The sequence below is a fragment of the Tetrao urogallus genome, assembly GCF_951394365.1.
Source record: "Tetrao urogallus genome assembly, chromosome: 5".
Classification (NCBI taxonomy): Eukaryota; Metazoa; Chordata; class Aves; order Galliformes; family Phasianidae; genus Tetrao; species Tetrao urogallus.
Genome location: NC_136818.1, coordinates 33668728 through 33684563, shown reverse-complemented (window position 1 = coordinate 33684563; position 15836 = coordinate 33668728).

Below are 15836 nucleotides of genomic sequence, written 5' to 3'. Positions count from 1 at the left end.
CGTACAGGGGGTCGGAAGAGGGCTACACTCCAACTGAGAAGGAGATCTTAGCTGCATATGAGGGGGTTCGGGCTGCTTCTGAAGTAGTTGGTACTGACACACAGCTCCTTCTGGCACCTCGACTGCCAGTGTTGAACTGGATGTTTAAAGGAAAGGTTCCCTCCACCCATCATGCTACTGATGCCACTTGGAGCAAGTGGATTGCACTGATTACACAACGAGCACGGATGGGGAACCTCAGCTGTCCAGGAATCCTAGAGGTCATCGTGGACTGGCCTGAAGGTAAAAAGTTTGGAACACCACCAGGAGAAGAAGTAGCTCATGCTAAAGAGGCCCCACCATACAATGAACTACCAGAGAATGAAAAGAAATATGCCCTGTTCACAGATGGATCGTGTCGTATTGTGGGAAAGCATCGCAGATGGAAATCTGCTGTGTGGAGCCCCACACGACAAGTTGCAGAGGCCACTGAAGGGGAAGGCGAATCAAGCCAATTTGCAGAGGTAAAGGCCGTCCAGCTGGCCTTAGATGTCGCCGAACGGGAGAGGTGGCCAATGCTCTATCTCTACACTGACTCATGGATGGTAGCAAATGCCTTATGGGGGTGGTTACAGCAGTGGGAGCAAAATAACTGGCAAAGAAGGGGTAAACCTATTTGGGCTGCTGAATTGTGGAAAGACATTGCTGCCCGAACAAAGACTATAGTTGTAAAGGTGCGTCATGTAGATGCTCATGTGCCCAAGAGTCGGGCTACTGAAGAACAGCAAAACAACCATCAGGTAGACCGAGCTGCCAAAATTGAGGTGGCTCAAATAGACCTGGACTGGCAGAACAAGGGTGAACTACTCCTAGCTCGGTGGGCCCATGAGACCTCAGGTCATCAAGGGAGAGATGCAACATACAAATGGGCTAGAGACCGAGGGGTAGACTTAACTATGGATGCCATTGCACAGGTTATTCATAACTGTGAAACATGTGCCATCATCAAACAAGCCAAGAGGATGAAACCTCTCTGGGAGGAAGGGCGATGGCAAAAGTACAAATATGGGGAGGCATGGCAGGTTGATCATATCACCTTGCCACGATCTCGCAATGGTAAGCATTATGTGCTTACTATGGTGGAGGCAACCACTGGGTGGCTCGAAACATATGCAGTACCCCATGCTACTGCCCGAAACACCATACTGGGTCTCGAGAAACAAGTCCTGTGGCGACATGGCACCCCAGAAAGAACTAAGTCAGATAATGGGACTCATTTCAAAAATTCTCTTGTAAAATACTTGGGCCAAAGATCATGGCATTGAGTGGATTTACCATATTCCCTATCATGCACCAGCCTCTGGTAAAATTGAACGATACAATGGATTGTTAACAACAATGCTAAAAGCACTGGGTGGCGGAACATTTAAGCACTGGGAGAAGCATTTGGCAGAAGCCACCTGGTTAGTCAATACCAGAGGATCTATCAATCGTGATGGTCCTAACCAATCCAGTTCCCTACATACCGTAGAGGGAGATAAAGTCCCTGTTGTACATGTAAAGAACGTGTTAGGAAAGGCAGTTTGGGTTCTTCCAGCTTCTGGGAAGGGCAAACCTCTCTGTGGTACAGTTTTTGCCCAGGGACCAGGATCCACTTGGTGGGTAATGCAGAAGAATGGGGATGTCCAATGTGTACCACAAGGAAACTTGATGCCGGGGGAGCGCAGTTAGTAATTCTATGTATATATGTATATCCATGTGTGTGTAATGCATTTTAATCATTTTTTGTTTGTTTGTATATATATATGTGTATATATTTTAAGCATGATGTAACGATGTAGAATAAGGGGTGGAAGGGCCCCTCTATAAAAAAAATCTGTCACGGAGTTGACCAGATCAATCTATGTCCGTGACAGGGGCGACAGGCCTCTGCCCTCCCCCCCCACCCCAGTCCCACAAAAAATGGGAAGGAAGGAAGGGAGGAAAAGTGCAGCGCCAACAATCTATGGAGGAAAACTTATTTTACTATAATATTGGAATACAAAATAACACAGTATAATACAATTTAATTGAAATTGAGATTAATAAATCAGACAAGATGAGAGAGAGAGAGAGTTCCCGGGACCGATTCAAACCTGAAAAGCTTGGAACGGCTAGGAAAGCACCCTCCAGCACCCACTGCCAGGCAGCAAGAGAACGCCCCCCCCCACCCGGAAGGGTCAGATCCCGTGACTGCTGTAATGTACAGGGATAGGTACCTGGGACTGGGGCAGTGACACTTTAATGCCCCGTACACTACATGATGTTTTGATGTGGAATACTGAAACCATAAAAAAACAAAACAAAAACAAAAACATAGAACCATGACACACGGAAGTGCACAGTGTTGTGGAATTGAATTCCTCTCTGAGGACAAAATGACACCCACTGACGTTCACTGACACTTGTTGAACTTTGATGGAGACCAAAAAGTGGATATGAGCACAGTGTGGTGGTGGGTGGTGCATTTCAGCAGTGATGATAGTGGCAGTGGGTCACCTCCAGTGGTGCAGATTTTTATAAGCATGGTGTGCAGGCTCTCGCGCACAACTGGCAAAAATGCTTAGCTAATGGTGGTGATTATGTTACAGAAGTTTTGTGGCTGAACTAGTTTTGTGGCTGAATATTTGCCCTATCAAATAGTGTGATTGTGTTCTTCACGCCTGTTGTAGTTTCCATGGAATTAAAATAGGAGGCATTATTTTGTAGCATTTAAAAAATTTATAGCCGTTGTACTTATTGGGCTGTATTAAAAGGTCAGAATTAATTCATGTCTCACAATAAAATAATGCAAATTAAGTGAGACGGTCATCTTGCCAGTTTTAATACGAGCTGACCCCTGTTATACTAGATAAATAGCCCTGTATTCAAATATACCTTATTGACAGATAAAATTTGCTGCTCAGTTATGCAGCAGGGCAACGAATGAACAAAATGAAATAAAGAAAAGCAAGCAGATATCTGGCATCAAAAGAATGACTTTGTGGATAAAAACAAGTGAAACATGGGGATGAAATGAATTGGAACTGAATCTATTTGCATTACGGATTGAACACGATGTGCTCAGAAGAAAGGCAAGCAACACTTCACTGAGCAATAGCACAGTAAGCTGAAAATCCCAGGAATGTTTTTATATTCTAGAAATAAGTTTTTGTTGTTGTTAACTCTTCAGCCATACATTTTTTTTCAACAAAACTTGTCAGAATATATATATCTATATCTATATATATCCTATGGTTTGCATCTCTATTTTCAAGTTATGTCATAGTTCTAAGGATGTGCAAAAGCTGTGGGAAAACTGACAGTTCTTACAGCTTTTCAATTATCTATTTATTTATTTATTTTAACAGACATCGTAATATGCCTTTACTTCCTCTAATACATTTCTCAGTTCAAACTCCATACACATGGTAAATCAATTCACATTTCTGTAGGAATAAACACTTAACAGAAAGGCTAGAAAGACCCAGGTTGTTTGAATGCCACACCATGTTCATAGACTTAGAAGAATGAAAACGTAATGTTTCCTCTTAAAAATGTTTATCATTAACAAAGCACATTGAAAACAAGAAATAAAAAAATTCCTATTTATTTGAAAAATGTCATGGCATGCTCTGTTTGTTTCTTCTATTCTGGTCTCTTTCTTCTCCTGATATAAAAATGTGCTGAGCTTGATAATAATAGCATTTTAAACCCATCTGGGTCAATGAAATTGATTCCAATATACACTGATTCCAATATATGCAGAAGAATAACAAATAAAATCAAACAACCAACAAACAAAACCCCCAAAAAACAAAAACCCACATCCATACAAAATAAACAAGTAAATAAATAAATAATGGAAAAGAACCGTAACCTTTCTATTTATTTGCAATGATTCTGGGTAAGTACTTTTTGAAAAAACTCCAGCAGACTATTCAAGATCCTCACGTCTAAGCCTCTCGCGCTATATTTAGAGAAAACAAGCAAATGATACATTTGATCATATAATCACTCCCTCCTTCCCATTCTAATGTTGTCTTTCTCTTATCATCTTATCTTTTGCTCTATTGTATTTTTTCCATTTTCATTGCTATTGAAAATTGTATTTTTCTCTGTTATTGCCTGTGCTGTCCCAGTAAGAAGAATGACTCTGATCCTCTGAAGTACAAAATGTGTTTGGGACCAGAGGAAGCAGAGTTCTGAGTGGTAACCTCAGCGTGCAAGTCTTTGGCTTTCATGGGAAATAGCTGTGCTGATTCACTTAAGTCTCCAGCATTGTCCTAAGGACTGTAACTCCAAAATTAAGGGTTACAAACCGCAGTTTCACAGGATTCACGTAGCCTCAGAAGCAACATCAGAGCCAGAAAAACAATGAATTTTATATGAAAATTACATGGATGAAGGATGAAGGCCTTAACTGACAAGTTAAAAAAAGTTGAATCAATTTTAGTGCTTGAAATTCTAGGACTTCCTAACAAAATTTCACATTGATCCCCATAAATCAAGTGAAAATTAAATTTTATCCTTCACTAACAAAGGATGAGGTTCCTCATGTGGTCGTTCCAACCATGGGCACTGTGGTGCTAGGAAGTTAAAAAACTCCTGCCTCAGATGCAATATGATTTCACCGATCACAAGTACTCTTGCAATTATAACGAAGATTCTTTCGACAGAAATCAATCAGTAGAAACATGTTATAATCTCAAAATAAGAATATTCCACCTGGTTTGCTGATGCCTGTCAGAAGAAAAAATGTAAATGTTATGCCAACCTTTAAATAGCATCACATAATATAACCTGAAAAATGTACAGGTACTCTGGTGGCCGGTAGCCTAAATGTTTGTTCTATTCCATACAACTGGTACAAACACTGAACAATTTGTGTAACTCATCAATATAATGATACACATATTAATTTTTAACAATAGTATTTTAACAAGAAAAACATTACCATCGCTAGTGCTTGCAATTGACGACTCTTCTTGCAGTTCATCATTCCCTCCCTGCAGAGGACTATTCTGAAAGCGTGACAAGAATTTACTCCAAAATTCAAACATTCTGCTGCAAATTAAATATTCCACGAGATGTCTAGAGAATGTATTCGCTAAGCACCAACATAAGATTTCACACGAGAACAATGCTGAGCAATAAAGGTGTACTTCCTTTTTTCCCCCCTTCTGCACGTGAGTTTGCATGAAAAGGGAAGAGCACAAGTGGCAAGGCCATCCCTCTCCAGCCAGGAAAGTTGTTGCTTGCAGGAGACGTGCCATTTGCCACTGCTCTGCAGAAACTGCAAAAAATAACTTCGCTGAAGTACTGCGGCATGATACAACTTAGAGCACAGCATTTGAAGGAAATCCAACATTTCTTGTAACTGTAGTTTTTAAACGGTTGTAAACGTTGAGGACTATTTTGAAGGAAACTGACCCACTGTTTACTAAAGTCCATTAAAATCCTCTTTAAATAGAATAGTTCGAGACTGGCTTTTTCCATCACGTGCTGAAACACCAAGAACTTGAGGTGAAATGCTGACATCTGAGTTTTAAGTGAGGAGAAGAAATGCTAGTGAATACTGACTTATTTTCAGCAATGGGACAGCTGCCATAAATATCCATGTTTTCTCATTTAATTGCCATGTGAATTACAATGTAGAATTTCAGCCACATCATTATTAAGTTTCCATTTATGTGGGATTTTATCCAATGTTTCTAGTACTTCTTAGCGTACGTTCACACTGTACCAAAGCAGAAAATTCTACACAAGTGCTCAGTTCTTTTTTTTTTCAATTACCTGCAGTATGACACTAGATTTGTTAAGTGCCACCTCATTTCATTTATTGGTACTTGCTGTCCTCCAGCTGTCAGCATCAATGCTCATTTTTTAACTGCTAGCTGCCAAGCTGCATTTCTAGAGTTATTATGCATCTACATTTCAGCCATGCTGTTTCCATCATTACTTGTAACAACTTCTCTAAACATAGAATCCTAACATTAGATATTGTGCAATTATGCACAGAAGGGTATCTGAATAAGTAGATGCAGGGTTCTTCACCAATTTCTTCAGACAGACATTTGATTTAGAGTTTGCCATGCCATGAAAATAATATCCAAGTACCTACAGAAATTAACATGCAAAGGGAAATGTTTACTCTGCTCCTTCAACCAGGATACAGCAGTGAATATTATTTTCAACATTACTACGTGATTTATCCGCCTTTTCCCTCCTTTCTTCAGCAAAGTCAAACTTGCAGAATTTCCAAAACAATTGCTCAACAACGTACAGCTATAATATTCACTTGTTTAACACAAAAATATCAGCATGCATTGTTCAGAATACTGAAAGCAATTTAGAACAATAAACACTAGCAAAATGACCATTGCCATGAAGCAAAAAATCCAGTTAGCAAGAACATAATTTGTATTTGTAATTTCTGTATTCTGTTGCACATTGTATTCAGAGACATGTAGGTGAAAAATCCCAGCTTGCTCGCAATGTTGACCATTAACTTTTTCACGGCAGTTTGAAATTCATCATGGAAAGATAAAACATCAGAACAGCCAAAGCACCTCAGGCTTTGAAGTGTAATTGAGAAATAGCCTTGACTCTTCTCCAATTGTACTGGCGTATTATGTAGTTGTAGAGCTGTAGCTACTGGTGATTGAAGGATAAAGTAGGAAAAAAAATAGTTAATAATTGTCAGAACAGCTGGCATGCTGGTACAAAGCAAACAAACTCTTCTGAACAAACAAGCTCTTTCTCAGATTTCAAATAAATGATCTTTCCTAATTGAAGGGAGGTGTTGCACTGTTACTTAAAACTTGTCTGTGTTCTAGTATCAGCTGGGACAGAATTGATTTTTTTCTTGATAGCGGCTAACACGATGCTATGTTTTGGCTTTAGGAGAAAAGCAGTACTGATAACGCACTAGTGTTTCTAGTTGTTGCTTAGCAGTGCTGTACAGAGACAATGATATTTTAATGCCTCAGTTTCTTGTTCTATCATGCCAGCAAGGGGAGGGGTGGAGGGGGACGACAAGGAGCTGAGAGGGGACAGAATCAGGACAGCTGACCTACACTGCCCAAATGGATATCCCATACCATATAACATCATGCAAAATACCCTGAAAACAGTGGGGAGCTGGATGGGCAGACAGCTTCTACTTGGGGTTTGGCTGAGCATCTATTGATGGGTGGTGAACAGCTGAGATATGCAGAACTTGCTTTTTATCTATCAGGGCTGCTCCAGAAGTAATGCCTGCTCTTTCCTGCAGTTGGCCCACAGTGTCAGAGAAGGATGTTGGTGGTATGGCAGTAGAGGTTGAACCTTCTCACCTGTATTCCACTATATGTTGTTGCCATGTGACAAATGGCAGCAGAGAAGCAGTCTGACAGAGTGGCATCTGTCATGGAAGTGCTTAGGAAGAAAAGGTGTGGCGCTGAATTCCTCTGTGTGGAAAAAATAGCACCCATTGACATTCATCAATGCTTGTTGAACATTTCTGGAGAACAAACAGTGAATGTGAGCACAGTCAGATGGTGGGTGGGTTTTTGTAGTGACAACAATGACATTATGTCACCTCCTCTGGTATAGATTTTTACCAGCGTGGTATGCAGGCTCTTGTTTGTGGTTGACAAAAATGCATAGGTAATAGCTGAAACGAAAAATGTTGAAGAATTATTTCTTTTTCTCTCTTCCTTTTCTGTTTTAGCAAACAGTATCTCAATCCACAAATTCTACTTAGTCTTTCTTTTTTTCTTTTTTTTTTTTTTTTCCTCTCCCCCCTTTCTCCAGTCAGAGGGAGTGAGAAAATAATTTAATCTGTGTGCTTCTTAGCTACCTTCTGGGTCAAACCACAACAATTTCTATCTATAAAGATATTATTCCCATCTGCAGCCCTTGAATTACCTCTGTCTGACACATTAATGTCTGCCAAGGTCAGAGCAGCACAGAGCACAGAATAAGCCTGTTTAGCAAGGAGAACTTCCTGTACATAGGAACATTAAAAATAAGACCAGATATTATTTTGCTTTTTCTCTGAGTGCACGAGAACAAGAAAATCATTCAGTAGTTTCCATACACATTTTGGAAAAAGAATGTCCTATCAACGCTGGCAGATAAAGCCACGCATTATCTCAAATTCAGATTGGAGAAGATCCCTTCCGTATTTCTGGAAGAGCTGAACCCAGGGCTCAAATCACTACTTCAGAAGTCTGCCCTTGGCAGAACTTGTGAATTACTGTCTTTGAAGCGCACTGCTGCCCATGAAAGACGAAAATGCAATTCAAGGAGAGAAGAAATGGTCAATGTATCAGAGGAATGCTCCATGTTAACAGGAACTCGTATTCTCCAACTCAGCAAGTTTTTCTATCTTCTTGTACAGGGATTATGACTTCACTCTTTTGATATCAGGCACCTTTTGGACCTGAGTATTAGAGACGCTATAATCCTAAGGAAAGCAAATGCATAACTTAACTCAAATTGAAGCTTGAATTAAAACCTTTTTACTTGATTTTTTCCTCCATCTTCAGAATCTCATAACGGCATAATTATGAGGGTTGGTTTGAAGTATTCACTATGATGAGATAAGTTGTCCAACAAAACCTGTCTTACACTGCAGTAGGTTTAGACTGCCTCTGTCTACTTTCAGCTCAAAGACGATCCTCTTAGATTGATGTACATAAAACAGCTCCTCTTGGAAAAGTAGTGACATGCATAGGACCAGAGCTGGGGACAACAGCGTAACCAACAGCTACATTCCTCTGAAAGGACATACCTAATTAAGATCAGGTACAATACAGGGAAAAATGCAAAGTACACCAAAACTATGAGCTACACCTATCAGCACAAACTACTGTTAGCCCTCCAGAGACACCTGGGATAATTTAGTAACTAAACATCTGTGCTGCTGAAAAGTGCTTCCAACGTAATACAATATAGTCTTAACTTTCTAAGACAATTTATAGCTTTGTGGCTATAGGCTCACTAATGAAGAGAATTTATCAACAAAAATGATATTCTCAATATATGACAGTAGCCTCTAATTCTTGCATCAAACTCAATCTGAGAGCAGCGTGTTCCATGAAGCACTGTGGGGCTTTGTTTCTTTCTCAGGCTGAACGATGTTACATTTTCCTGTATTATAGCCTTCCACAGGCTGTAAACCTGGGACAGACTGTATTTACCTAGTACTTAAGTTTTGAGTTACAGATATCACAGTATTTACTGAACCACCACAAACTACAATTGCAAGGATAAGAAAAAGATACAATGATAGACATTATACAACATGAAGATTATCAGAAGAGCAAAGGCTGTACTAATGTATTATACTCATGATTCCTATAAATTAATGGAACAGCAATTCTTACATAGAATTTTGTTAATTATAGTTGATTAAATGCAGTGGTTGGTGAGCCTGTGGCTGGCAGGCAGGATGGAGATTCATGATGTCCCTTCCAACCCCACCATTCTGTGATTTCCTCTTAACATCATGATGCTAATACTGCTTTCATATAATTAAAATAATTACAAACTAAAATACTTGGCAATTGAATTGATATGGGAAAATAGATATGCTGCTTTACAGAACTCTTACAGGGTTCCAGTCTTATAATCCTACACAAGCGCCTGTTGCTAAAGATGACTGAGAGTGCTGGGAAGCACCTAGGAAATACTGTGAAAACAGAAGCGCTGCAGCTGTTCATATTTAAGAAGAATGTGAGATGAAACAGCACTTGGTAATGGCTTTTCACAGTTTAAGAGGTATGTTCTGCAGCCAGAAAGAGGACAAATAGAGCAAAGCCAAACGGCAATCCTTCTCTGTTCTCTGCTTCTCAGACTGCTTGCCTCTCCATATTTCTAGGAGAAATCTCACCACTGAAGAAGCTTTTTATTATTATTTTATTTTTGTTGACAATGCCAACAAGGAGAAGCGGGATCTAGAAGGCAGGAAACAAAAAATATCAGAAGAACACAAAGGTAATCAATATTGCACAATATTATAAAAAAAAAAAAGTGATTCTGCCTACAGATGACAACGTATTTCAGGTTCTTTTGAAAAGGTACAGTTCTTGTCATACTTAGTATTGCAGCACAAGGGTTCAGGTTTATTTACATTAGAAACATTATTGGAAAAACAGGAAAAGGATTTATATAATTCTGACAATTGAGTTTAATTCTTTATGGTACACAGTCTGGAAGTAACTCAGAGCAGGAAAATTTGCTTTGATTTACAAACTTCGAATTTAGAAAGGAGTGAAGGCAGTTTTCTTCAAATAGTGATTTTTTTACTCAGAATCTTCCCATATGATTAAGATAGCTGATCATCATCAACAACTATTGGGTGATCTTTGTACAGATGACTGCATAGTTCAAGTGGTAGTTGAAGTGCCCCAAAAGATCTAGCAGCTATTGAGTAATTTCATTCGCTACCACTAGAGGGACTAAGAAAGCAGAAGGGGAAAAAAAAAAGAATTGTCAAATTCTGTTAAAACCTCTATTCATTTCACGGGTCCCTCTCACTTTACTCGATGTACAGACTAGCTCTGTGCAATGACACTCCTCCCTAAGGCACCATAATGACTGGCCACTAGATGCTCCAATGTAATAGTTATTGCTATTGTCTGCCATCACAGAGCAACTGAGCTACTGCCTTTCACATTCACTTAGGTTTGCTCCTATGACAGAAAAGAAATGCAATAGCATAAATATGCATTTCACGCTATATTGTTATGGGAATAGAAATAATCAAGACTGAACATGCCAAGATGATGATGATTTCTGTTTTACTGTAGCAAGACTATGAGGCAAAGGAAGATCTCCTTTGTTATATAACTGTATTAAGTGCATACATAATGCTTTAAGTGCTAAAATAAATAAGGGGCACTTACATTGTTCAAACAGGCCTCTGAATTCTCAGAAAATGGTTATGAAATAAAGCAATGCTTTCGACACTGATGCAGTAACTACTCTGCCATTGTGAACAACTTACTTTCTCTTTATTTCTTTACTCTTTTCATAAAAACTTAATCTCACATAAAACAGAAGGAATCACAAGCTTCTCTATGGCGACCTGTTACATGACAACATTATATGAAATAGCCTTCAATTTTGCAACAAAATGTGACTCATACTTCCTAAGATTTAAATCATAGGCACTGTCTTCATGGACAAAAAATAATTCTCTTCTCTATCAAGGGCAAAAGCTATACTTTGGTTTTAGTGGACTTGATATGAACAACTACCATAGCAACCTAAGAGTAGTCCACAAGTCTATTATCTATAATGGTCATCACTAAATTTAAGTCCTTGACAGTCTTGTCTTGCTTGAATTCAATTACTGCTTAAATCATTTAATAGTTTGACATACTTTGAGTGCCCTGATATTGAATTTGAGTAGATTTATTGGTTATACGCCTGAAAAAGTACCTCCTTTTTCTTGTTCTAATTCAACTATTGAGTAACTTGAGGATAAAATTACAGAAAATGTACATATTTGATTAAAAGATTAAATGAATTCTCATCTTCTTTCAAGTTGTATTTACAGTTCTGCTTGTAAACATTCAGCTGCAATTTGTTTAGTTTTCCTTCTTTACACGTAAGAAGTCAAATTTTCAAATTTTATTCCCTCCTAAATTGTTGTACCAAACAGTACAGTTTTATCTAAGATGTACAGAAGAGGATGTCTTACCAAACCAGCGGTCCAGGTTCTAAGTTCTTTAGTCATTAAAACCAATTTTTTAAGAAATCCTTCTTATGACTTGTTGATTCCCTAAAGATTCATTCCAAGCTTCGTTCTTCAGAAGAAGCTTCCTAAACTTTAAGAATAAGCACCTTGAAAGGTATCAACTTACCTCAATTATACATCCAGTCTGCAAGATATGACATAATGAGGAGGTTATTTATTTTCTCCAAATAATTGCGGAAATAAGACTGATATGAATAATTTGAGATCAGTTTTCAACACTTCATTCTCTTCCCTAGAATACATCCTATTTAAGAGAATGCAGAGTAAAAGAAAACAATAATGTTCTTTGGTAGATTGGAACTTACTTTTCAGCAAGTCCAAGTCCCATTTCTACAACTGTTTTATTTATTCCAATATGTTAGTGGGCTGGCTCTGCACCGCACTTGAAATAGATGTGTTCCAAGTCCAGTTTCAGAGTGGTGACACTCAGACAGCTGATTACAAAAGCATCTCCGCAGAGGAATGTAAAAGGGATGCCTCGAGGGAATATCACAAAGAATCACATAAAATGAAAAAGGTTCACAGACAACTGGGACCCACCAGTGTGAGTTTCCACACCTCTCATTGTAGAAGATAGACCCTGATGTTTGCCGCTAACTGAACTCTGTGAGGGTTTCAGATACATATCCGTATCAAGCTCACAATAACAAAAAATAGTCAGATACAGTTCAAACCTACTCTGTAACAAAAAATTTAGAAATTACTCCACCTAATGGGAACAGGGGACTATTATTAAGTTACTTGTATATATGGTCTGAAGATTACTCCACAGTTTTGTTTTTTTTTTTCCCCCTCGAATATATGTACACAGTTCAGTATTACAAACCAGTCTCCAGCTATGTAAGTATTCTCTCTGCAGCCTTCAGTACCCAGATGTCAACTGTGTTAACTGCAATATGCAAGGTTCACTCTCCATATACCCATATGCCTGTATAAACATGACTGGCTGTGAGTGACTTTGTCCAGAGCTTAGGCCATGCATATTTCTATACACGATTCAAGTTAGTAAGTGAAGAAAGCTTTTTTTTTTTTTTTTTTTGCTCACACAACAGATGACATGAAAAGTAGTTCTGTGGAAGATGAGTACCCTGTCAGCACTTGGATTTGTCACAATAAATAAGACTTCTGTAAAGACCCGTACGTAACGCTGATGTCAGTTGCTGACAAGGAGAGTTCAAGAGCTCCCTCCAGAATACTAGAGACCATTTGGATGTTCAGACAGTATTTTGCAAGTGGAGAAACTCCTAAATGGGGGTTGGTGTTAACTGCCGCTTTTCTGGGAGAAAACAGGCATAGTAATTACAATATTTCATTAAAAAAAAATATTTTAAGGAAGGGGAAACATATTAAGGCATATGTGCTGACTTGTATACGCATGGATCAACACTGGAATGATTATTGAAGATATACCATCATCTTCGCATCAAAATGTGCAGATTCCTCCCTCGCCCCAGTTTATCACTTTTTGACTGTGGCACATATATTTTTCTTTTGCTTTCGTACTTCTTAGATTACATAAGCAATTGTATATGCTGCTGTATGGTTGGCTGGGTTTCTTTGAAACAAAGAACAGTTCTGGATTAAGTTGAACATTGCTTTCACTTGCAGATGCACAGGAAGGTCACAGGCCACTACTGAAAGTAAGTTACTTCAGCTGTGGAAAGTGCTTCTCAAGAACAGAAAAGGATACCTGCTCATCACTGCTGTTCTGAAACAATTGTATTTGCTCTCAACATTTCAGAGGTCTTTGAATTGGTCATTTACCTACTTAAGACAAATTCACGTAGCTCTGTTAATTCTTCGAAGGCCACTTCTACAACCATTTGCATATCTGGTTTAGACATGGATTTATTTCAAGATAAGAAATCAAATTTCAGAAAAAAAAAGATAAATTCTTAAGAAGCTAAAGTATTAAGCAGTGGGTGATCTCCTGAAGTGAGCTCTGATTTTCTAGCTCATGGGAAGATTTTAAAATCCCACAGATATTTGCACCAGTATAGATTTGCTGGAGAACTTACATGAAAAGTGATTAGCAGCTGATTATTGAATTGAAGGAACTCCAAGGATATTGCTATTCCTTCAGCTTCTATTTCCACTAACAGAAATAAATAGCAAACTAAGGCATATTCTTCCAAGAAGCTAATCAGAAGAATAAAGTGGATCTAAATGCTTTTAGACACACAAATTAAAAGGTGTAGACTGACTTGTTAGTTTTTTAGTGGTTAACAACTTGCATTGGGAAACAACTACGTTATTTCATATTATATCACCTGACAGGAAATGATTATCTCAATGGAAATTCTCCATTCTCAGAAACAACTCAAAATATTAATTTTCAAGACAAATTTTCATTTAAATGAAATAAACTGCTTCCATGAACAATATTTTTTTTGTCAGAAAAATCTTATTTTGAGGACTTTGCAAACTGAAATATTTTCCCTTTTCTTCCTTGCCCTGCTAGGAAGTTGAAAACAGGCTCTGAAGTTCTGTGCTGCTCCATCTCTGCACACATTTAATGCAGTAGACTTACATAACCATTTCAGATGCACAATTTTGGAGAATATTCCTTGAATTGTGGGGCTGTTTCTATTCATTATGGTGAAAAAGGGCAGGAGAACTGAGCAATATGATCCAAGTAAATATTGAGAGCATATATTAAGCGTATTACCATTGTAAAGAAAAATAAACCAGGTGAAAAAAATTCCTTTTGCCAGGTAAATTTCCAAGGATTATACCTTATTTTATAGGTTTCCTGCTCTCCTATTTCAACACTTCATGCTACCTGTCATTTATGTAGATACTGAAATTGCTGTTCTGGCAGTAGAAGGCAAATAATTTTCTTTCTTAGCAGAAACACTACATTTGCCAAAAGAATTCTGTCAATTCTACATATTTTATACCAGATTTAATAAATTTTAAGCAGACAAAATAGGTGAATTAGCAGTGAATTAGCAATGAAGGGATTTGTTTACTTTTTCAGGCTACCGTGTTAAAAAATGCTCTCAAAAACAAACAACTGCAATAACATAACTGGCATAAACTGCTGGTGCTTTGATGTCCTCCAAGTCAGCTGTGTTGATCTACACTCACTGAGCTTCTGACCTACTGTTTCAACAGTCAATAAAATATGGAAGTTTATTTCCGCTTGTCCAATGAGGCAGAATTCCCATCAAATTACATCTCACTAGAAAAGCATTGTCCATACACAAGAAAATAAGCTGTTATATGACCTTCATCAGAAAATGACAATAAACTAGACAACAAACATCTACTGCATCCTGGGAGCTAATTAGGTTTGTGTGAAACCTGACTCAAAAAGAACATCTCTATAGAAACCACAGGCTTGTTTGTCAGTTTTGCACTAAACATACATTACTCCTTTGCAAACTGATGAAAAAACCAGGCCCTGAATGCAAAGATAGACTGGTACAAGTACCACTTACACTTTGTAGGGTAAACTTGCTGAACAGCTGCACTCTTCAGCTTCCTCTGTATTGTGCTTGTCATTGGAAAAGGCTAAGTATAAATCACCAGAAAGGTTCATTTTGGATTTGGGCTTGTTGAAGTTGAGCTGGAGCTTCCCTTAAGAGCATACCTCAAAACTAACATGCAAGGAAGACTCAGCAGTTGGGAACATCTGCATGAGCACAAGCAGATGGGGCCATAAATGCATGTGTTCATTTACTTTAAAAACCTGTAAAGTACATAAGTATAAGCTCCACTTTAACAATGAGTAGTGAGCTGAGGGAAAAGGACAAACTCCTCCTCAACTGTGCTTATTACACTCATTCTCAATGGTGAAGTTAGGTATTATAAAGATTAACACAGCTCACTAAGCTCCTTGGCAGTGGCAGCAAGACCTCCTGTTCAAGGTCTTCATCATAAACCCAGTCTTAACCTCTTCTTAAGCCCGAGAGAAATCTATGCAACTGCACAGAAAAGAGGATACACTAGGTTTCATAAAACATATCTGCAGTGCAATAGTCTAAACTCTTTCAGCAGATATCGCAGGTCTATCAGCACTTTGCAAATGTCTTATTTCATTGATACAATTGCTCTCAGTGGGGAAATTAAAACCTACCCTGGA